General features: G+C 36.6%; 1 protein-coding gene across 2 annotated transcripts in view; it reads right to left on the bottom strand.

Annotated features, from left to right (window-relative positions):
• C6H11orf49 (chromosome 6 C11orf49 homolog) overlaps positions 1–23,834 on the bottom strand; it is a 320,660-nt gene that overhangs the window by 212,057 nt on the left and 84,769 nt on the right. The gene's annotated exons all lie outside the window — the stretch shown is intronic.

The raw sequence follows: 23,834 nt of genomic DNA on the forward strand, positions 1-23,834 counted from the left end.
ATTGTTTTTTTTTTATTATTATGAAAACATATACAACATAAATTTCCCCATGTCAACCACTCCCAAGCATACAATTAAGTGGGATTAATTATATTCACATATAGACAATATTTCACTATCCTAATCACCACCCATTACCAGAACTTTCCCATCACCCCTAACAGAAACCCTCTACCCACTATGAATTAACTCTCCATCTCCCCCTCCCCTCCCAACTCTACTTTTTGGCTCTATGAATTTGTACAGTTCAGCTATTTCACATACATATAATATTTCACTTACATACAATATCTATCCCTTCATGTTTGACTTACTTCACTCAATATCATGTCTTCAAGGTTCATCCATACTGTGGCATATATCAGAACTTCTTTCCCTTTTAAGGCTGAGTAATATTCCCTTGTTTGTATATACCACATTTTATTTATCTATTTATCTGCTGATAGACACTTGGGTTGTTTCAACCATTTAGCTATTGTGAATAATGCTGCTACACAATCCATTTTGTGATAAGAAAAATTTAGATATCTAGAAGAGTATCAGAAAAGAAAACAGTTGGCAAACCTACTAAACAGAGTATTAAAAACCAAGAAGAGAGAAGTTGATTGCACAATAAATTTACATTCTTTAAAAGCCATACAAGAACTGCTTTAAAGAAAAGCCATATAAGAAGCAAATCCACAATTCTCAGAGAAAAATAATGAAGTACAATGAGGATGAATAAATGATCTACATTTCCGCTTTTTCCATCTGAGAGACATTGGTCTCGGTTTCTTTCTTATACCACTCCTGAGAAGCTCAGCAGTTGAAGTATTTCTTTAAAATTCTGCCCACAACCAAATATTCACTACCTTCTGTAGCTGTGTTAAATTACAGGGATTCTGAAGTAAGAACAATTTCTATTCTCACCTTCTGTATTTGCAACCCACTCTACCTGGTCCCTTTTCAAAATTCAACACAGGCAAGTAATAAATCAATACTTCTGAATTCCTATCCACTGATCTCTATACTCAAATTCTTGTCTTCCCTTGGTTCATCCTTCAATTTGTCAATACCAGGGACCTCTTCTCTACCATTCTTACCACCTGGCATACTTCTCAGATTCATAAGAAAGAAGGTAATCAAAAATTTATTTTAAATGGGCCATTTACAGGTTTGGGTTTTTTTTTTTTTTTGAGGTTGACAAAAACAGTTTAACAGACTGTGACACAATGTCTCCTTTGCAAAAATTGTGGCTGATGAAAGTTTAAAATTCCTAAAATAAGCTTTGGCTCCACTTTTCTCACCATTCAAAAAATAATTCCAATATGTTCACTATTCCTTTACATATCTCAAAAATTTCAGTAATATCTTAGGAAGTATTAGGGGCAATTTTCCTAGCACTCAAGCAGCCATTGAACAGACAGAGCCCCATCCAGGGAAATTGATTAGACGCACTTTCAAGAAACCTTCTGGTATTTAATAATACATCTTCTCTGTTGGCAATTTCTAGGGTTTTCCTAGGAATCACACTGAAGCTTGAGAGAAGGAAAAAAAAATACCCAAGGATGGTGTTAAAATCTAAATATTACTTGTCAATAAGAATAATAGTCAAATCATCCCTCTTCCTTTTCTCCTACAAAGCAAAAGTTACTACCCACATAAAGTTTATGAGAATTCAGTTTAATAACAGTAACAGTTAGGATTCTTGGTTGCAAGAAACAGAAACCAAGTCAGGCTATCTTAAGGAAAAAGGGACTTTGTTGGAAGGGTATTAGTGGCTCACAAAATCTACAAGTTTCTGGAGGACCAGACTTGGAAATCAGGCAGGAATCAAGGGAGTTTAGGAGGCTGAGCATCAGGAAACTAGGCAAACGTCTCACAAGTACAGTCCAGTCCACAAGCAGTTACTTTACTGCAACTCACATATCCTTCTGTTAAAGTCTCTTTTTGCTTTAGATGGCCAGAATCACTTTCTATTGCATTAACCAAGAACCTTCACTGATACAGAATTTCTATAAAGTGAAATTCTTTAAAGAAAAACTGATCTCACTCTTGAGGAATTTCATTGCATACCACAATCCCCATTCCCCCTACTTTCCTCCCTATATTCAGAAAGTCACATGTGAAACTTAGGATCTGCTTTTTCATGTCCACTCCTTTCCCATGTACTCTTCTCTTTCTGAAGCACCATTCTCCTTACTCTGTCTGATAATCACCTACACATTCTTCCAGGCCTAAGTTAAATGTCACTCTTCTGTGAATCCTTTCCTAACTCTTTACAAATAATTAATCACTTCTCCTATAAACATTTATTCAGTAGTCCAACAGTTCTAATGCTCTATATAATTGTATTTGTGTGTCTATCATTTTCACATGACAGTGAATTTCTTAAAGACCATGTCTGGCACAAAATTGGAATAGATAGTACTTTAAAAATAGATACTACTTTTAAAAATTAAAAGACAACCAAACTGTGAGTTTACATTTACAAGGTACTCTTTTAATGCCTTTCTTCTTGTCTCAGCATAACTGAACCCTCCACAAACTGGCACTATTCTAATTATAATTATTTCCTCTCTGTTGCTTTCAACATGTACCAGTCCTCCATGAGTCAGGTTACACTCCTTTATGACCCCTTGCAGGGTATGCTATTTTCTACATCTGCTAATATAATTGTATTCCACTAGAATGCAAGTTCCAAAAGAGTTCCTCTTCCAGAAATGTTAAACTAGGTAATTCAGACTAACCTTCCTGGTTGAGAATAACTAGAAAAGCTGGATGAAATATTAAAAGCAGCTGTTTGGAGTCATTAGAGAGATACCAGGGAAAATGAAGAATTACAAGACAAGGTTATGAGAGACAAATCAACACAGGGTGATGAACCCAGCATTTGGTACCACTTTTCGCCACAGGCAGAGGATCTAAACAGAAGGGTCCATGAATTGAGCTCGAGGGATCCACAAATATGGATGGGAAAAAAATTACATCTTTATTTTTACTAATCTATAATTGAAATTTAGCATATCCTTAATTATGAATGTAGACATAGAATTAGCAGTATTTTGTCAACAACAAAGATTCTAGTTATTTAAGTATTATATTACAGTTGTTCCAGATATCTTACACTATCACTTACACTCATTACTACTTCAAAGTTAAGCTATCATTAGACCCACAAGTAGTTCTTGTTATTTAATGTTAATAAAGAAGCACATGTATTACTAGACCACATTTAAGAACTATTTTGACAACTGTACTTCAATATAATTTGTTTCCTTTAAAATCCTATGTATTGTATTTTATACATTTAAAAGGGGTATACAGACTTCATCAAACTATTAAAGGAATCCATGGTACAAAAAAGGTTAGAAATCCCTGCAGGAGCATCTGCTAGTTCTGGGTGAGGCAGGTGATAGACTGAGCAGTTAATACTTTTGAATTAATTTTAAGTTTCCTGAGCTTTCAAATGACTCTTGAGGCTTGAATGTAAAAAATTGAAGTTCATAAGCCACCCATGATGGGGAAGGAGGCTCTGGCAAACACCCCTAGGTTCTGGTTGGTACCCTAAAGAGTTACACCTGGAAACAGATCAGCCTACCCTGATACTTAAGCTTAGCTTCAAATCATTCCAACCCCTGATTGGATTGAGGTGAACCAGAATTCCTGGTACCTAAGCCATCTGCCAAGCAAATGTGAATCCTCTCTGAAGAAAGATAATATAATTATAGCTTCACATTATTGCTACAATTTTTTATATACAATATATAGCACTCAATTACAGAAAAACAAAAGTCACCATAAACTAAGATGATGGAGTAAAACAACAACAACAAAACAAACGAGATAGAACAGATAATAGAAACAGACTCATAAGAAATACAGATAATAAATTATGAATTTTTAAATAACCATGCTTTTAATGTGTTTGAGAAAATGAAAGTCAAGCTTTAGTAAAGAAGTCATAACAATAACCGAATTTCAAATTCTTGAACTAAAAAATGAAATGATTTAAGAAGTCAGTAGATGGGATTAATAGCAAATTAGGCATAAATGAAGAGAGAGACAATGAACTAGAAATAGGTCAGAAGAAAATATCCAGAGTGAAGCATAAAAACAAAAAAGATGGAAAATGAAGAAAAGGTATGAGAGGATACCAGGAAAAGGTCTAATATTTGTGTAATTGGAGTCCCAGAAGGAGTGAACAGAATGAAACAGAAATAAATTTGAAGAGCTAATACCTGAAAACTTGCCAAAAATGATAAAAGACATCAAGTTACAGATTCAAGAAGCACCCAGAACCCAAACAGTTTAAATGTAAAGAAAAGCAAACCTAGGTACCCTATAGTAAAACTTCCCAGAATCAAGGAGAAATATCTTTAAAGCAGCCAGAAATAAGAGAGATTATTTTCAAAGGAGCAAGCATAAGATATATAGCTGACTTCTCAACAGAAATAGTAGAAACCAGAACAGTGGAATATCTTCACAGTGCTAAAAGAACAAAATTGCCAACCTAGAATTTATACCATGAAACAATGCCCTTCAAAAATGAAAGTGACGTTAGACTGGAAGGAACTCTTAGCTGACATCCAGCTGTGACTGGAGAGACTGAAGTTCCCAAGCTGGTAATGTATCCATTCATTTTTATTTTGTAAACGTGCTCCTTTTACTTCAAGTGCTCCTTTTGTAAAGATATGTAACAATTCAGAGAAAAGAAATGAAAGTGGCATGATGTCACCAACATGTCACCCTGGAAGAGTCTGCCCTCAGTATCAACTACTAACAGGACAAATCCCAATTGCTTGGAACTCTAATGGATGATAAAGACTGGAGAAGGACTCCTCAAATGCTGAATCTAAGAAAAGAAAAATAATCATCAAAATCAGGTAGGAGGTTTTCATCCTGGACCCACCAGTCCAGACCCCTCCCCTTCACTCTGTCCTATGCAACTTAGGAGTCACACAAAGGCAGCAAGGCCCAGATCCATACTGCCACAGAAGCAGATTATAGAGCCACTCAGAGCAGCAAGTTAGAACCCCATGCTTATAAAGGCACAGGGAACCAAAGTCCACAGAGACCAGAGCGGAACACAGGCAGCTGAGGAATGGTACGTATAAAAGTGTTCTCCCCGCCCGGGGTGGGGACTGCAGCAGAACTGTTGGCAAGAGGTGCACACACTCAATCCATTCTCTGTTTGCTGGACCACCTAAACACAAATCGAAGCTTTCTGGATTGACTCACCCTTCTGGATTGACCCCATCTGGGTCCCAGGTCAGGATACCCTAAAACAAGAAACAGAGAAGCCTCAAGGAGTTTAAAAAAAAAAAAAAAAAAGGATTGGGGAGACACTGAACTGCTGTTAAGACAGGATGGGTTTCAAAACTGAAAAGTGTAAGGAAAAGGGGGTACTGAGTGACAGAGAGAATTTAAACCAATCATAGGAGCTGGGGAGAAAATTCCACATAAAGACAAACAGAACAGATCAAGATTTCTGGAGAAGGAATAGAGGAAATGAAGCTTTCTCCTAGAGGTCAAACAATTGCACAAAAAGTACGACCTTAAAAACTGTAGTGCATACTCAGGGCAAGAAGCAGATGAAGATCTGTGAAAATCTGATCAGTAACATGGACTATTCTAAAGATCTAGAATAAGTTGGATCAAGCATCAAAGAAGAGTCTTAATACAAAGCCAGGCAACAATAAAACCTAGACAAAAGGGAGAAAGTGACCTTGAGAATTAACTCACCAAGATAATTAGATACCCAGACATCAGCTTAAAATTATATGCCATTCTCCTACCCCACCTCCATGGTTGCTAACATGACCACAGACATAGGGGACTGGTGGTTTGATGGGTTGAGCCCTCTACCATAAGTTTTACCCTTGGGAAGATGGTTGCTGCAAAGGAGAGGCTAGGCCTCCCTATAATTGTGCCTAAGAGCCTCCTCCCGAATGCCTCTTTGTTGCTCAGATGTGGCCCTCTCTCTCTGGCTAAGCCAACTTGAAAGGTGAAATCACTGCCCTCCCCACTACGTGGGATCAGACACCCAGGGGAGTGAATCTCCCTGGCAACGTGGAATATGACTCCCGGGGAGGAATGCAGACCCGGCATCGTGGGACGGAGAACATCTTCTTGACCAAAAGGGGGATGTGAAAGGAAATGAAATAAGCTTCAGTGGCAGAGAGATTCCAAAACGAGCCGAGAGGTCACTCTGGTGGGCACTCTTATGCACACTTTAGACAACCCTTTTTAGGTTCTAAAGAATTGGGGTAGCTGGTGGTGGATACCTGAAACTATCAAACTACAACCCAGAACCCATGAATCTCGAAGACAGTTGTATAAAAATGTAGCTTATGAGGGGTGACAATGGGATTGGGAATGCCATAAGGACCACACTCCACTTTGTCTAGTTTATGGATGGATGAGTAGAAAAATAGGGGAAGGAAACAAACAGACAAAGGTACCCAGTGTTCTTTTTTACTTCAATTGCTCTTTTTCACTCTAATTATTATTATTGTTATTTTTGTGTGTGTGCTAATGAAGGTGTCAGGGATTGATTTAGGTGATGAATGTACAACTATGTAATGGTACTGTAAACAATCGAAAGTACAATTTGTTTTGTATGACTGCGTGGTATGTGAATATATCTCAATAAAATGAAGATAAAAAAAAGTAAATGAATAATAGGGGGAAGGATGTGTATGGGATGTTTTGGATGTTCTTTTTACTTTTACTTTTATTCTAATTTTTATTTTTTGGAGTAATGAAAGTGTTCAAAAATTTAATGTGAACTCTGTGAAAAATGTAAAACAAGTGTCTTATATTGTAGAATATAGGGGACCTAGAGATAGACAGCAGATAGTGAAGGTGGAATGATAATCTAATAAGAACAGATAAGATATTGCAGCCAGTCTTGATACGGGAATGCTCAGGAGTGACTATGATTCGTTAATTTTCTTGTGGTATGGTAGGAGCATAATGGAAGCAATGAAGTTATTTCAGGATATTTGTTTCTCCTATTCCTTTGCTTTGTTTTGTTTGGAAATGTTTTTTTAAATTTTATGATAAATAAAGTTAATAAAAAATTAAAAAAAAAAAAAAAAGTTAATTGAGACCAAAAGGGGGATGTGAAAGGAAATGAAATAAACTTCAGTGGCAGAGAGATTCCAAAAGGAGCCGAGAGGTCACTCTGGTGGGCACTCTTACGCACAATATAGACAACCCTTTTTAGGTTCTAATGAATTGGGGGTAGCTGGTGGTAGATACCTGAAACTATCAAACTACAACCCAGAACCCATGAATCTTGAAGAAGATTGTATAAAAATGTAGCTTATGAGGGGTGACAATGGGATTGGGAAAGCCATAAGGACCACACTCCCCTTTGTCTAGTTTATGGAAGGATGAGTAGAAAAATGGGGGAAGGAAACAAACAAACAGACAAAGGCACCCAGTGTTCTTTTTTACTTTAATTGCTCTTTTTCACTTTAATTATTATTCTTGTTATTTTTGTGTGTGTGGTAATGAAGGTGTCAGGGATTGATTTTGGTGATGAATGTACAACTATATAATGGTACTGTGAACAATCGAATGTACGATTTGTTTTGTATGACTGCATGGTATGTGAATACATCTCAATAAAATGAATATTAAAAAAAAAATTATATGCCATTCTAAGAAACAGGAAGATATGGCTTAGTCAAGGGAACAATTTAAAACTTCAGAGGAGACAGAAAAACTAATCAAAGAAGTTCAAACAAACCTCCTAAATAAATTCAAGGAGATGAAGGAAAATATGGAAACAGAGCTAAAAGATATTAAGAAGACAATGTGTGAGCATAAAGATTTGAAAGTTTAAAAAGAAACATAACAGAAATTATGGGGGAAAAAGGCACTATAATAGAAATTAAAAATACTGTAGACGCATACAACAGCAGTTTTGAACAGGCAGAAGAAAGAATCAATGAACCTGAAGACAGCACAATTGAAATCAGTCAGAAGAACAGACAGAGAAAAGAATAGGAAAAAAAATAATAATAAGCAGTGTCTCAGGGATTTGAGTGACAACATATGAATCATGGGTGTCCCAGAGAAGAGAATGGAAAAGGAGTAGAAAGAATATTTGAGTAAATAATGGCCAAAATTTTTCCAACTCTTATGAAAGACATAAACAAACATGTCCAAGAAGCACAACATACCCCAAACAGAATAAATTCTAATAGACATACCCCAAGACACATACTAATCAGAATGTCAAAGAGAATACAATTGAATAAAAATTAATCATATTTACTTATAACAGACATGCAAATATAAAGAGGTAATGTGTGAGAAAACAACACAAAGGGGAAACAGGGATATGAAAACAGAGAACATGTATGCTATTGAAGCTAAGTTTGGTATCTTTTCAAATTAGTAGGTTATAGATGTTGGTTTGTAATACAAATGCTAGGGTAATCACAAAGACAGTATTTTTAAAATATACAGAAATGGAAGGGAGAAAGGGATCAATGAGTTACATCACAAAAAATCAACTATACAGAAAAGGAGGTTGCAATAAAGGAAAAGAGAGAAAAAGAGACTCAACATATAAAAACCAAAGGACAAAATGGCTGAAAAAAGTACTGCCTTTACTGTAATAACACTGAATGTAAATGGATTAGACTCCTCAATCAAAAGATACAGATTGCTGGAATCAATAAAAGAAAAAAGCATGATCCAACTCTACGTTGTTTATAAGAAACTCACCTTAGACCCAAAGACAAAATAGGTTGAAAGTGTAAGGACTGAATAGGATATTCCATGCAAACAGTAACCAAGAAAGAGCTTGTGTGGCTATAATAGTATCAGACAAAATACACTTTAAGTGGAAAGCTGTTACAAAGAAGATACTATATATTAATAAAAGGGTCAGTCCACCAAGAAGAAATAATGATCATAAATATTTATGTACTTAACCATAATCTTCCAAAATACATGAGGCAAACACTGGCAAAACTGAAGGGAGAAAAAGACAGCTCTACATTAGTAGTTGGAAATTTCAATCCGTCACTCTTACCAATAGATAGAATATCTAGACAGAAGACCAATAAGGAAACAGAGAACTTGAATAATATAATAAATGAACTAGACCTAATAGTCATGTACAGAATACTGCACCCCAAACAGCAGGGCATACATTCTTCTCAAGTGCTCACAGATCATTCTCCAGGATAGAACACATGTTGGGTCACAAAACAAGCTAAATAAATTTAAAAAGATTGAAATTACACAAAGCATCTTCTCTGACCATAATGGAATGAAGCTGGAAATCAAAAACAGGCAGAGAACTGGGAAATACCAAATATATGAAGTTAAATAACACACTCTTAGACAATCAGTGTTTCTTCAAAGAAGAAATTACAAGGGAAATCAGGCAATATCTTGAGACAAATGAAAATGAGAACACAACATATCAAAACTTATGGGATGCAGTGAAGGCAGTTCTGACAGGGAAATTTATAGCCCTAAATGCTTAAATTAAAAAAGAAGAAAGACTAAAATCAAAGACCTAACCACACACCTGGAAACACTAGAAAAAAAACAGCAAACTAAACCCAGAGCAAGCAGAAGGAAAGAAATCACAAACATTAGAGCAGAAATAAACAAAAAGACAATTTAAAAAAAAAGAGAACATTAACAAACCCAAAACTTGGTTCTTTGAAAAGAGCAATAAAATTGACAAACCATTGGCTACAAAGACAAAGAAAAAAGAGGGAAGACACAAATAAATAAAATCAGAAATGAGAGGGAGAGACATTACTACTGATGCCACAGAAATAAAAAGGATCATAAGAGGATAGGATAAATAACTGTATGCCAACAAATTAGACAATCTAGATGAAATGGACAAATTCCCAGAAATACATGCACAACCTACACTGACTCTACGAGAAATAGAAGATCTCAACAGACCAGTAAAGAGATTGAATCAGTCATCAAAAACATCCCAACAAAGAAAAGTCGAGGACCAGATGGCTTCACAGGTGAATTCTCCTAACATTTCAAGAAAAATTAATAACAATCTAGTTCAAACTCTTCAAAACAACTGAAGAGGAGGGAACACTACCTAACTCATTCTATAACATCAACATCACCCTAATACCAAAGCCAAATAAAGATACTACACAAAAAGAAAATTGCAGACCAATTTCTCTTATGAATTTAAGATGTAAAAATCCTCAACAAAATACTAACAAATTGAATCCAACAGCACATTAAAAGAATTATACACCATGATCAAGTGGGTTTTATTCCACGTATGCAAGAGTGGTTCAACATAAGAAAATCAATTAATGTAATACACCAAATTAACAAAATGAAGGGAAAAAACACATGATCATCTTAATTGATGCAGAAAAGGCATCTGACAAAATCCAGCATATGTACAGAATTGTTACAGAATACATACATAAAAAGTACAGGATACATACAGCATATGTACCGAATTGTTAACGAGGTTAAAGTTAAATTTTTGGGAATGAATAGAGGTGATGGTAGCTCATTATTGGGATTATAAGTAATAGTGCCGTATTGTAGTTGAATTTGATTGAAAGTGGTTGTTTACAGTCATGTATGTCACTGAGTAACACTACAAATATAAATAAGTTCTTGCATGAACTACTACAAATTAAATAAATAATAATAGAGGAGTATATGGGGAAAATATAGCTATTGAAAATTATGCACTATAGTTAATAGTAGTATTTTAATATTCTTTCATCAACAGTAACATATTTACTATACCAATACTACAGGTCAACAAGAGGGAGCAATAAGGAGTATTGCTTATTTGGTTCTTGGGTCTTATTTTGGTTCTATCTTGTATTATTATTATTTTATTATTATTTCCATTCTGAAGTAATGAAAATGTTCTAAAATTGATCATGGGAATGTATGTACAACTATGTGATGACATTTTGAGACAGTGATTGTATATTTTGGATGGTTTATGTGGTATGTGAATATATCTCAATAAAATGGGAAAAAAAATTTTTGGAGGGGTAAGGGATTCTGAATAGCCAAAACCATCTTGAAAAAGAATAAAGTTGGAGGACTCATACTTCCTGACTTTAAAGCTTATTACAAAGCTACAGTGGTCAATACATCATGGTACTGGTGTAAGGATAGATATATAGACCAATGGAATCAAACTCAAGAATTCAGAAATAGACTTGTTTTTATGGCCAATTGATATTTTTCTACAAAATTATTTAATGTTTATTTGTTGTTAAACAAAAGTTAATTTGGAAGAATATTTCTTTGCTAATATTGTATGCATATAAAAAGTTGAGTCTTTGGTTTTATTTCATCCTTTTTGCTTTAAATACAATAGAACCCAAATGAATATTGTGATAAAGTATTTTTGTTTTAACAGCATTGCACATAGCTCACACACTTAATGTGAAACAATGGTTCTACTTTATATCCCTTAGCCATGTGCATATTATGCATCAACAGAGATTTTCAGAAGATAGAATCTGTAGAATAACATGAATAACTGGATAGCTCTTAAGTAAAGTTAAAGTTGAAAGCAGCTAGAGTTCAACTGTCTTCATTGCATATCTGGATCATGTTAGACATCATCATCTCAATTAAACAAAATATTTGCTTCCACAAGCAAGACTTCCAACATTATATCCATGCCTCAATACACTACATCAGAATTGTGGCTAATCCTGATTGTTGTAATAAAGGGATAAAAGTGTGTTCAGAATACAGTCACTTAAATTATTCTGAGGCTATCAACCAAGAGATATTTCCAGAATACACCCATTTTCTTTAGTGTTTGCTTACAAACTAATGTCTCACTTACAGAATAATAATTATGTTACCAAACTTTAATATGAAAGTACATGTAAGTGACAATGTCTTTCCAATATCAACATGGCGAGAAAACTAGGGAAAGTATATTGCTTGAGCTTTGGTAATGTCAGTTTAAAACTTAAAACTCTGAGTTAGTATTTTGAAGTAGTATGTGTGTTTTGGGTTTCTAAAGCTGCTAGAATGCAATGTACCAGAAATGAGTTGGCTTTTACAATGGGGATTTATTAACTTAAAATTTACAGTTCTTAGGGTGTGAAAATGTCCAGCTCAAGGCATCAACAGGATGATAACTGGCCTCTAAAGAAAGGCTGCTGGCATCTGGGACACCTCTATTACATGGGAAGGCAAATGGCCAGCATCTGCAGCTCCTTTGCTCCCAGGTTTCACTGCTTTCAGCCTCTGGCTTCAGTGGCTTCCTCTCTGAGCTTCTCCAGGGATTTTTCACTATGAGCTTCTCTTAATTTTGTCTCTTAGCTTCTGTATGTGTTTTATCCTCTTATAAAGGACTCCAGTAAAGGGATTAAGACCTGACACACCTTGAATGGGGTGGGTCATATCTCAATTGAAGCAACCTAATCAAAAGGTCCCACCTATAATAGGTCTGCACCCACAGGAATGGATTAGAAGAACATGGCTTTTTCTAGGGTACATTACAGCTTCAAACCACCACAATGTGCTTGTTCAGTCATAAGCCTGAGGAGTTTCTCAGCCACAGGAAATTTGGAAAGTTACTGTATACTGTGATACAGAAATTTATGGAAGAAACAGAAACAGAAGGAAAACAAGAGTAAAAAACAGAGAATAAATCTGTCATGTGAAAGCCTAAGCTACCTGTCATTGGTGGGTGAAATATAGCAGGAGGCAAACAACATCCTATACTCCTCAATTCCATTTCTTCAGAGAAGAGGTGCTCAGCAACTATTTGACAGGTTGTTTCCATAACTTATTTATACATTTCCAGAAACTGCAGCAGTTGTACAAAAAGAAAAAGGGTTTTTCTTATAACTAAAAATGATTAACTCTGATCTTTACATAATGTCAGCTTTAAAATTACATTACTGTAAATTTCAGGGCTTTCGATTTCAGAGCTACCCTATGACAATGATCCCACTATCTTCTTAGCTATAAAAAATGCTCCATCAAATAGTAACAAGGAATGGGCAACATTAAAGTAAATCTAGTTTGGGTAAGTATGGGTTCAGTGCTTTGAGAAGTGTGTAAAGGACTATGGTGTAGAATTACAGAAATGAATTTTTGCTCAGAGCAAAATGAACATTTTTTTCCACTCACTGTGCCCCAATTTTAATACTTTTTAATAAAATGACACCTATGAAAATCACACAAAAAATCCCACTAATAATCAGAAATATTTCTCTTATTGCAACTGAATTCCTTGCCTGATTATAAGGAAGTATATATTGCAAAGGTTATTTTTTAAAAAAACACATTTTCTGTAAATATACTTGGCTACCTTTCTTGTGAATCATGACTGTTCTCTGTCAAAGTTTTATTTTTATGCTATTAATTTATTAGGAATTGTGCAAAATTTCCAGTCTATTACACTCTACTTCCTAATTTCATGTTGTAGTATTTGGGAATTTCCTTTGTTATAAAGGGAGATTAAAACCTACTTTTATAAATGATGCAAAACTATTAAATTCTATAGTCATGCTTATAAAATACTATTGCTATACAGTTACTGGTATATTTCTCCAATCTGTAAAGGAATACAGAGTGAAAGAGAAAGGTTACTTCCAAAGAAGTTTCTTTATTTTATTTTATTTTATTTTTGTTTTTGTTTTGTTTTTGTTTTTTTTTAATGCAATTTTATTGAGATATATTCACATACCATATAATCCATCCAAAGTATACAATCAGTGGCTCACAGTATCATTATATAGTTGTGCATTCATCGCCACAATCTATTTTAGAATATTTTCATTACTCCAAAATAAAGAAAAAATAAAAAAGGAACACCCAAAAGATGCCATACACTTTATCCCCTCTATTATTTATATATTTTTTGTCTTTATTTTATTACTTATCTGCCAATACACTGGATAAAGGGAATGTCACTCACAAGGTTTTTGCAATCACACAATCACACGATAAAAGCTATATAGTTATATAGTCATCATCAAGAATCAAGTCTACTGGATAACAGTTCAACAGATTCAGGTATTTCCTTTTAGCTATTCTAATACACTAGAAACTAAAAAGGAATATATATATAATGTATAAGAATAATCTCCAGAATGACATCTCGACTCTATTTGAAATTTCTTACGACACTGAAACTTTATTTTGTTTCATTTCTTTTTCCCCTTTTGGTCAAGAAGGCATTCTCAATCCCACAATGCCAGGGCCAAGAGCATCTCTGGGAGTCATGTCCCACGTTGCCACCTACACCCTTGGGAGTCATGTCCCACATAGAGGGGAGCGTAGTGAGTTTATTTGCAGAGTTGGCTGAGAGAGAGAGGCCACATCTGGGCAACAAAAGAGGTTCTCTGGGGATGACTCTTGGGCATAATTATAAGTAGGCTTAGCTTCTCCTTTGCAGGAATAAGTTTCATAAGGGTAAGCCCAAAGATTGAGGTCTTGATTTATTAAACTGGGAGTCCCTAATGCTTGCAAGAATATCAGGAATTCCCCAAGTGGGGAAGTTTAACATTTCCACATTCAAAGAAGGTTCCTAAAGCATAGTGACATAGAAGTCAGCAAGGTGCTTTGTGATATGGTGTTAAAAATACAGGCTTTAGTGTTTGTTTTAGTTTTCTAGGTTGCTCAAGAAAATACCATGAAATGGTTCAGCTTAAACAATTTATTTGCTCACAGATTTGAGGCCAGGATGATGTCCAAATAAAAACATAATCAAGGTGATACTTTCTCCCTGAAGACAGTGGTGTTCCAGGGCTGCCTGCCAATGATCCTTAGTTCTTCTACCACATAGCAAGGCACATGGTGGCAAACCCTGGTCTCTTCATTTTCTTCCAAGTTCCATGTCATCTTCTTGCTTCCTGTGGCTTTCTCTCTGTCTGAATTTCATTATCTTGTAAAGGACTCCAGTAATAGGATTAAGACCCATCCTGATTGAGGTGGCCTACACCTTAACTAAAGTAACCTCATCAAAAGTTCCTATTTACAATGGATTCACAACCACAGGAATGGGTTAAATTTAAGAACATGCTATTCTGGAGTACATACAGTTCCAAACCACCCACAGTGTTCAAACCCCAGCTCTGACAATTTAGAATTTTTTAACTCTTGGAAGTTACTTCCCTGAGACTTGATTTTCTCATGTGCAAAAAAGACATACTTATTTCACAGGATTATTGTGAATATTTAATGAGATAATGTATTTAATGTGGAACTCCTTTTCCCCAACTAGCCTCCTGACCTAATGGACTTCTTTCTCTAGCACAGAAAACCAGGGAGCAAGTTAGAACTCACTTCTGGTTCCTTTTCCTTCCTCTTATTGCTTCAGGTAAATGAGAAGGAGATTAAAGTGGCCACCTAGCAAATAAAGCTGGCCCTACCAGACTACCTTCAGAAATTAATCTGAATTTAATTCTCTAATCTCATCTACTGTGATTAAGCTAAGCCCTTGTGTGTCCTTGTTGTCTGGTGAAAATCAACTTAATCTTTCCTGGTTGATTGCTACTGAGTCAGGAAATAGGCTACATATTTTCATAAACTTTCTCTCATTTAACTCTCAAAAGGTTCAGTAAGGTAGGCATTGAATGCAGTTTGGAGGTGACAGAATGTTTTGGGCATTTTAGAGTCATTACTTATTAGTTATGAGTTGAGACATTACTTCTCTGAGTCTCAATTATCATCTCATTTCTCATCTATAAATAATGAGAACAATGATTCCCACAAAATAGTGAGCTAGGACTTAAGGATCTAGTTCACTACCTGGTCTACAGCTAGTGTTCAATAAACGTTAGGTTTTCTTTTTCCTACTGTCATGTTTCCCTGCTATGTTTCCTTTCATTTATTGTATATATGATAAGAAATTATTTTAATGACATAGATATTAGTGCAATTATTTTAATGACAGAGTTAAAATATCTGGCTGAATAATGAATTTTTTAAACAATTGCATAATGCCCTATATATCAGCCTAGAAGGTTTTAACAATACATATAAAGTGTTGTAGAAACACTTGAATCTTCTAAAACGATGTATCATTTCTTGAATTCTGTTATTTGTGAATGAAGGAAAGCCAAGTTAAAGGCTCTGTGATGAATATGGACCTTTTATTTTATTATTCTATGAAAGGTAAAGGGTATCTTATGATCTAATATCATCAACAAATTTTTTTTTCTTTTTTTTTTTTTAATCATCATTTTATTGAGATATATTCACATACCACGCAGTCATACAAAACAAATCGTACTTTCGATTGTTTACAGTACCATTACATAGTTGTACATTCATCACCTAAATCAATCCCTGACACCTTCATTAGCACACACACAAAAATAACAAGAATAATAATTAGAGTGAAAAAGAGCAATTGAAGTAAAAAAGAACACTGGGTACCTTTGTCTGTTTGTTTGCTTCCCCTACTTTTCTACACATCCATCCATAAACTAGACAAAGTGGAGTTTGGTCCTTATGGCATTCCCAATCCCACTGTCACCCCTCATAAGCTACATTTTTATACAACTGTCTTCGAGATTCATGGGTTCTGGGTTGTAGTTTAATAGTTTCAGGTATCCACCACCAGCTACCCCAATTCTTTAGAACCTAAAAAAGGTTGTCTAAAGTGTGCGTAAGAGTGCCCACCAGAGTGATCTCTCGGCTCGTTTTGGAATCTCTCTGCCACTGAAGCTTATTTCATTTCCTTTCACATCCCCCTTTTGGTCAAGAAGATGTTCTCCGTCCCACGATGCCGGGTCTACATTCCTCCCCGGGAGTCATATTCCACGTTGCCAGCGAGATTCACTTCCCTGGGTGTCTGATCCCACGTAGGGGGGAGGGCAGTGATTTCACCTTTCAAGTTGGCTTAGCCAGAGAGAGAGGGCCACATCTGAGCAACAAAGAGGCATTCAGGAGGAGACTCTTAGGCACAAATACAGGGAGGCCTAGCCTCTCCTTTGCAGCAACCGTCTTCCCAAGGGTAAAACTTATGGTAGAGGGCTCAACCCATCAAACCACCAGTCCCCTATGTCTGTGGTCATGTTAGCAACCATGAAGGTGGGGTAGGCAAATACCCCTGCATTCTCCACAGGCTCCACAAGGGGGCACTACATCTTTTTTTTTTTTTTCCTTGTTTGTCTTTTTTCTTTTTTTTTTTTTTTAACTTTCCCTTCTTTTTTAAGTCAACTGTATGAAAAAAAAAGTTAAAAAGAAAACAAACATACAATAAAAGAACATTTCAAAGAGACCATAACAAGGGAGTAAGAAAAAGACAACTAACCTAAGATAACTGCTTAACTTCCAACATGTTCCTACTTTACCCCAAGAAAGTTACATAATATAGCAACATTTCAGTGAACTTGTTCCTACTACATCCATCAGAAATTAACAGACCATAGTCATTTCTGGGCATCCCCAGAACGTTAAATAGCTTATCTGTTCTTCTTGGATTATTGTTCCCCCTTCCTTAATTGCTCTCTACTGCTAGTTCCCCTACATTCTACATTATAAACCATTTGTTTTACATTTTTCAAAGTTCACATTAGTGGTAGCATATAATATTTCTCTTTTTGTGCCTGGCTTATTTCGCTCAGCATTATGTCTTCAAGGTTCATCCATGTTGTCATATGTTTCACCAGATCGTTCCTTCTTACTGCCGCGTGGTATTCCATCGTGTGTATATACCACATTTTATTTATCCACTCATCTGTTGAAGGACATTTGGGTTGTTTCCATCTCTTGGCAATTGTGAATAATGCTGCTATGAACATTGGCGTGCAGATATCTGTTCGTGTCACTGCTTTCCGATCTTCCGGGTATATACCGAGAAGTGCAATCGCTGGATCGAATGGTAGCTCTATATCTAGTTTTCTAAGGAACTGCCAGACTGACTTCCAGAGTGGCTGAACCATTATACAGTCCCACCAACAATGAATAAGAGTTCCAATTTCTCCACATCCCCTCCAGCATTTGTAGTTTCCTGTTTGTTTAATGGCAGCCATTCTAACCGGTGTTAGATGGTATCTCATTGTGGTCTTAATTTGCATCTCTCTAATAGCTAGTGAAGCTGAACATTTTTTCATGTGTTTCTTGGCCATTTGTATTTCCTCTTCAGAGAACTGTCTTTTCATATCTTTTGCCCATTTTATAATTGGGCTGTCTGTACTATTGTCATTGAGTTGTAGGATTTCTTTGTATATGCAAGATATCAGTCTTTTGTCAGATACATGGTTTCCAAAAATTTTTTCCCATTGAGTTGGCTGCCTCTTTACCTTTTTGAGAAATTCCTTTGAGGTGCAGAAACTTCTAAGCTTGAGGAGTTCCCATTTATCTATTTTCTCTTTTGTTGCTTGTGCTTTGGGTGTAAAGTCTAGGAAGTGGCCTCCTAATACAAGGTCTTGAAGATGTTTTCCTACATTATCTTCTAGGAGTTTTATGGTACTTTCTTTTATACTGAGATCTTTGGTCCATTTTGAGTTAATTTTTGTGTAGGGGGTGAGGTAGGGGTCCTCTTTCATTCTTTTGGATATGGATATCCAACTCTCCCAGCCCCATTTGTTGAAAAGACCATTATGGCTCAGTTCGGTGACTTTGGGGGCCTTATCAAAGATCAGTCGGCCATAGATCTGAGGGTCTATCTCTGAATTCTCAATTCGATTCCATTGATCTATATGTCTATCTTTGTGCCAGTACCATGCTGTTTTGGCAACTGTGGCTTTATAATAAGCTTCAAAGTCAGGGAGTGTAAGTCCTCCCACTTCGTTTTTCTTTTTTAGAGTGTCTTTAGCAATTCGAGGCATCTTCCCTTTCCAAATAAATTTGATAACTAGCTTTTCCAAGTCTGCAAAGTAGGTTGTTGGAATTTTGATTGGGATTGCATTGAATCTGTAGATGAGTTTGGGTAGAATTGACATCTTAATGACATTCAGCCTTCCTATCCATGAACATGGAATATTTTTCCATCTTTTAAGGTCCCCTTCTATTTCTTTTAGTAGAGTTATGTAGTTTTCTTTGTATAGGTCTTTTACATCTTTGGTTAAGTTTATTCCTAGGTACTTGATTTTTTTAGTTGCTATTGAAAATGGTATCTTTTTCTTGAGTGTCTCTTCAGTTTGTTCATTTCTAGCATATAGAAACATTACTGACTTATGTGCATTAATCTTGTATCCTGCTACTTTGCTAAATTTGTTTATTAGCTCTAGTAGGTGTATCGTCGATTTCTCAGGGTTTTCTAGATATAAGATCATATCATCTGCAAACAATGACAGTTTTACTTCTTCTTTTCCAATTTGGATGCCTTTTATTTCTTTGTCTTGCCGGATTGCCCTGGCTAGCACTTCCAGCACAATGTTGAATAACAGTGGTGACAGCGGGCATCCTTGTCTTGTTCCTGATCTTAGAGGGAAGGCTTTCAGTCTCTCACCATTGAGTACTATGCTGGCTGTGGGTTTTTCATATATGCTCTTTATCATGTTGAGGAAGTTTCCTTCAATTCCTACCTTTTGAAGTGTTTTTATCAAAAAGGGATGTTGGATTTTGTCAAATGCTTTTTCAGCATCTATTGAGATGATCAATTGATTTTTCCCTTTCGAGTTTTTAATGTGTTGTAATACATTGATTGTTTTTCTTATGTTGAACCATCCTTGCATGCCTGGAATGAACCCCACTTGGTCATGGTGTATGATTTTTTTAATGTGTCTTTGGATTCGATTTGCAAGTATTTTGTTGAGGATTTTTGCATCTATATTCATTAGGGAGATTGGCCGGTAGTTTTCCTTTTTTGTAGCATCTTTGCCTGGTTTTGGTATTAGATTGATGTTAGCTTCATAAAATGAGTTAGATAGTCTTCCATTTTTTTCAATGTTTTGAAAGAGTTTGAGTAAGATTGGTGTCAGTTCTTTCTGGAAAGTTTGGTAGAATTCCCCTGTGAAGCCATCTGGCCCTGGGCATTTATTTGTGGGAAGATTTTTGATGACTGATTGGATCTCTTTGCTTGTGATGGGTTGGTTGAGGTCTTCTATTTCTTCTCTGGTCAGTCTAGGTTGTTCATATGTTTCCAGGAAATTGTCCATTTCTTCTACATTATCCAGTTTGTTGCCATACAGTTCTTCATAATATCCTCTTATAATTTTTTTAATTTCTTCAGGATCTGTAGTTATGTCACCTTTTTCATTCATTATTTTGTTTATATGGGTCTTCTCTCTTTTTGATTTTGTCAGTCTAGCTAGGGGCTTGTCAATCTTGTTGATCTTCTCAAAGAACCAACCTTTTGGTGATATTTATCCTTTCTATTGTTTTTTTGTTCTCTATGTCATTTATTTCTGCTTTAATCCTTGTTATTTCTTTTCTTGTACTTGGTTTAGGATTGGTTTGCTGTTCATTTTCTAGCTTCTTCAGTTGATCCATTAGTTCTTTGATTTTGGCTCTTTCTTCCTTTTTAATATATGCGTTTAGTGCTATAAATTTCCCCCTTAGCACTGCTTTTGCTGCATCCCATAGGTTTTGGTATGTTGTGTTCTCATTTTCATTCGTCTCTATATATTTAGCAATTTCTCTTGCTATTTCTTCTTTAACCCACTGATTGTTTAGGAGTGTGTTGTTTAACCTCCAGGTATTTGTGAATTTTCTAAGTCTCTGATGGTTATTGACTTCTAATTGTATTCCATTGTGGTCAGAGAATGTGCTTTGAATAATTTCAATCTTTTTAAATTTATTGAGGCTTGTTTTATGTCCCAGCATATGATCTATTCTGGAGAAAGTTCCGTGAGCACTAGAAAAGTATGTGTATCCTGGTGATTTGGGATGTAATGTCCTGTAGATGTCTGTTAAATCTAATTCATTTATCAGATTGTTTAGGTTTTCAATTTCCTTATTGGTCTTCTGTCTGGTTGATCTATCTATAGGAGAGAGTGATGTGTTGAAGTCTCCCACAATTATTGTGGAAACATCAATTGCTTCCTTTAGTTTTGCCAATGTTTCTCTCATGTATTTTGTGGCACCTTGATTGGGTGCATAGACATTTACGATTGTTATTTCTTCTTGCTGAATTGCCCCTTTTATAAGTTTGTAGTGGCCTTCTTTGTCTCTCAAAACATCCCTGCATTTGAAGTCTATTTTATCTGAGATTAATATTGCTACACCTGCTTTCTTTTGGCTGTAGCTTGCATGAAATATTTTTTTCCATCCTTTCACTTTCAGTTTCTTTGTGTCCCTGTGTCTAAGATGAGTCTCTTGTATGCAACATATTGATGGTTCATTTTTTTTGATCCATTCTGCGAATCTATATCTTTTAATTGGGGAGTTTAATCCATTTACATTCAACGTTAAAACCGTGAAGGCATTTCTTGAATTGGCCATCTTATCCTTTGGATTATGTTTGCCATATTTTTCCCTCTCTCTATTAATATCCTTTATTGTACCCATACCAAATCTCTTTAGTACTGAACCTTTCTCCAGGTCTCTCTGTCCTGTCTTTGTTTCTCTGTCTGTAGGGCTCCCTTTAGTATCTCCAGTAGGGCAGGTCTCTTGTTAGCAAATTCTCTCAGCATTTCTTTGTCTGTGAAAAATTTAAGCTCTCCCTCAAATTTGAAGGAGAGCTTTGCTGGATAAAGTATTCTTGGCTGGAAATTCCTCTCACTCAGAATTTTAAATATATCGTGCCACTGCCTTCTTGCCACCATGGTGGCTGCTGAGTAGTCACTACTTAGTCTTATGCTGTTTCCTTTGTATGTGGTGAATTGCTTTTCTCTTGCTGCTTTCAGAACTTGCTCCTTCTCTTCTATGTTTGACAGTGTGATCAGTATATGTCTCGGAGTGGGTTTTTTTGGATTTATTCTATTTGGAGTTCGCTGAGCATTTATGATTTGTGTATTTATGTTGTTTAGAAGATTTGGGAAGTTTTCCCCAACAATTTCTTTGAATACTCTTCCTAGACCTTTACCCTTTTCTTCCCCTTCTGGGACACTAATGAGTCTTATATTCGGACGTTTCATATTATCTATCATATCCCTGAGGTCCATTTCGAGTTTTTCAATTTTTTTCCCCATTCTTTCTTTTATGCTTTCATTTTCCATTCTGTCATCTTCCAGGTCACTGATTCGTTGTTCAACTTCCTCTAGTCTTGTACTATGAGTGTCCAGAATCTTTTTAATTTGGTCAACAGTTTCTTTAATTTCCATAAGATCATCCATTTTTTTATTTAGTCTTGCAATGTCTTCTTTATGCTCTTCTAGGGTCTTCTTGATTTCCTTCATATCCCGTACTAGGGTCTCATTGTTCATCTTTAGTTCTTTGAGTAGCTGCTCTAGGTGGTGTGTCTCTTCTGGTCTTTTGATTTGGGTGCTTGGGCTTGGGTTATCCATATCGTCTGGTTTTTTCATATGCTTTATAATTTTCTGTTGTTTTTGGCCTCGTGGCATTTGCTGAACTTGATAGGGTTCTTTTAGGGTTTGTAGACCAGTTGAAGTCCTTATCTCTAATTTATCAGATCTAGAGCTTCGTGGAGTACACTTTCTCTAACTAACCAGCAGGTGGCGTCCACGAGCCACCTGTTCTCCACAAGCCAGATCTCCCCTGCTTAGCCTTTTTGGTGAGTGGGGGAGTGAGTCTTGTGGGGCCCAATTGGTGTACCAAGCTTGCGTGTGTAGTTGGTGTTGCCTGCCCTGTATGTGGGGCGTGTTTCTGGGCAGTCGGGGAGGGGGGGTGGCCCTAACAATCAAATCTCCCTAATGATCCTAGAGTTTTAAAGCTGCTGCAATAGTCTAATCCTTCAGTTCAGTCCTGCCACAGTTTGTCTCTGCCACTGACCCACAAGTTTTTGGTATTGGCGTATGGCTCCTGAGACTTGCAAGTGGGCCCCTCTTCCAGGCTGTGCACCCCGGGTCCTCTGTTGAGGGATGACTGTGCTATGTCACAGGTGAGTGCCGTCCCCCCAGGGCAGTTCTGGGCTGCTGGGCTGTGTAGGGAGGCTCCCAGTCTGCTCAAATGATGGCTGAGTGGGGCTTTGTTAATTCACACTGCTCTACCTTCCCAACTCTGGGACAATCAGCTGAGGTTGCAGGGAAGGCTAATGTCCACGCCCAGTTTTGTGGTGTGTGCCTGTTATTTGAAGCACTTCCGTCACACTGGGTTGTCTGGGGCAGCTCTGGGCTATGGGGCTGGCGATGGGCAGGAGTGTTTCCTGTCCACCAGGATGGTGGCTGTGAGCGGACACCCCCCTTTTCTTGGGAAGTTGTGTTGTTTAGTGAATTTTCTCAGCCACTGGAATATTGCCTTTTGTCTCAGAGCTCTCTTAGTTCTGCTCTTGACTTGACGTGCCCAAATTTCAATTCTTTGAAGCTTTCTGTATTGAGCTTCTTAGAGTAATTGTTTTAGAAAAAGCAAAAAGGATTTAAAAAAAAAAAAAAAAAAAAAAACAAAAAACGGCCCTCCTCAGAGATCTAATGGGTTATTGAAATGCTAATAGACAAAGCAACCAGGGCCATTAAGGAAAGGTGCACAGGGCAGAGAGATCAGCTTTGCTTCGGGATTTGCATATGAGCCTCAAGGCCTGATCTCCGCCCTTCCCCTTTCTGTGTTCACCAGAACTCGAAAAATCCTCTGCTTTTATTTTGGAGTTTTTCGTGTTGTTTTTTTTCTATGTCTGTCTCCTCTCTGCTGGGCTGGCTGCTCTCAGAGTCTCTGGTGTCTGGTCTCAGTCTATCTATGGTTGGAGTTTGAATCAGTAGAATGAGTTTCCGATAAGAGCAGCCACTGCAATTCTCCCTTCTCCTTCCCGGAGCTGACAGCCCCTCCTCCCCCGGGACTGAGCCTGGCAGGGAGGGGCGCGGGTCCCCTGGCCGCAAAAACTT

Source organism: Choloepus didactylus, chromosome 6 (genome assembly GCF_015220235.1).
Source record: "Choloepus didactylus isolate mChoDid1 chromosome 6, mChoDid1.pri, whole genome shotgun sequence".
Classification (NCBI taxonomy): Eukaryota; Metazoa; Chordata; class Mammalia; order Pilosa; family Megalonychidae; genus Choloepus; species Choloepus didactylus.